Source organism: Tenrec ecaudatus, unplaced genomic scaffold, assembly GCF_050624435.1.
Source record: "Tenrec ecaudatus isolate mTenEca1 unplaced genomic scaffold, mTenEca1.hap1 Scaffold_254, whole genome shotgun sequence".
NCBI classification, from domain to species: domain Eukaryota; kingdom Metazoa; phylum Chordata; class Mammalia; order Afrosoricida; family Tenrecidae; genus Tenrec; species Tenrec ecaudatus.
In genome coordinates this window covers 334,749-336,357 of record NW_027458718.1, presented here as the reverse complement: position 1 = coordinate 336,357, position 1,609 = coordinate 334,749, and positions in this window count along the sequence as shown.

Below are 1,609 nucleotides of genomic sequence, written 5' to 3'. Positions count from 1 at the left end.
TTCCACACCATTCCTTGAAAACGTGCTGGCATGACAAGAGGCAGTACTCCCCTGAAAACTCACTGCCAGGGATTCTGACCCAGAGACCCTTTGCACAGGGTTGGGGTTTCCCACACTGTAACTCTTCAATGGAGTAGAAAGCCTCATCTTTTTCCAGCCAGTGGTTTCTAGCTGATGGCTTTGTGGTTAGAAGCCTAGCATGCAACCCACCAGACACCAGGACACCTGCTCTATACTGTAGTCTTAATTCTCCACCTCCCAATCTAGCGGGTCGAGAAAAGCTCATCCCCACGCCACATGAGACTCCCTACAGCTCGCTGGCCAGGGGGATGTTCTGCTCCCTGCCTGAGTGTGGAATGTGATTCATGTGCATAGACCTGCTCTTGTTGATTCCATGATGTTACATTGTACTTTCTAGATCCAGCTCCTGTGTAGAGACCAAAGCCCTCCAGCATGTCTGTGTAGGCTGATAGGCCCTACTGTCAAAATTGAGGTCAGATTCTAGTCTATTCATTAGCTAATTTCCTTAGGAAAGTCTTTGAGCCTCACTGAGCCTCTAGTGGTTCATTTCTAAAGTGGGCCGGATGTTTGCACTTGAGGGTTAAGTGACTCAGTGCAGGGTGTGGCATGCACTTGGTGGCTGCTGCTGTGATCTGTGCCGCCAAGAGGCATGCACACACATCCTAATGAAGCTTGGCTGAGTGGAAATGAAGGGCATGGGACAATGACAGCTGAGGATGAAGGTCCAGGAACATTGCTGGGGCCTGTCCTCCCTTCCAAATGCCTCAGGGGCACAGGCATTTGAAAGGACGAGGAGAAGGAGCTGGCACAGGTCAGCCAGGACCTGATGCTAACCGGCCTCGCAGAACTCATCCTACTTCTTGATGAGGGCAGGGAACCTTTGGAGGGAGTTGAGCAGAGCAGTGACATGGCCATGGCAGCATGAGGTATATCACTGGGGCTTCAGTGTGGAGCCTGGTGCAGGTACTTGGAGAAAGGGGGCAGGTGTGGATACAGGGAGAGCAGTGGGGAGCTTGTTGGGATAGTTTAAGAAGGAGGTGTGGCCGTGGCATAGGGATTGTAGTGGGGGCTGACGGGAAATATCCGGAGCCATTTTGTGTTGGGGCAGATGATAGAGGGGGGTGGCTGGCAAGATTTGGTAGCATACAGGATCAAGAAATAAAGCTGACACTCAGCTTCGTGATGTAGCTAAAGCTTGGGGACCTCCTGGGTGAGGATCAGGAGGCAGGATGTGGGCATCTTATGCAGGCATTTGCATTCCTTACCTGAGTCATGACCCCAGGAATAACTTGCTACATTGACTGGCAGTTAATGAACTTGCTGGGTCTTTTCCCTCTGTGTCGCAGCAAGGGCCAACCTGACTTAAGCTCTCCCGAGATGGCCAAGCAGCCAGTCTACAACCTGGAGAAAATTGACAACAAAGTAGAACCCACTGTAGACATGCTTCTCAATTACTTGCAAGGTGGGGCTGGTTGCAAGGGGGTGTGGGGTTTCGGGGCTGGGGAGTGGGTGGGGATTCTGCTGGCTCCTGAACAACTACAGGTGTTGACAGCTGTGCCTTCAGTGAGTATGGGACCTGGGGGACACC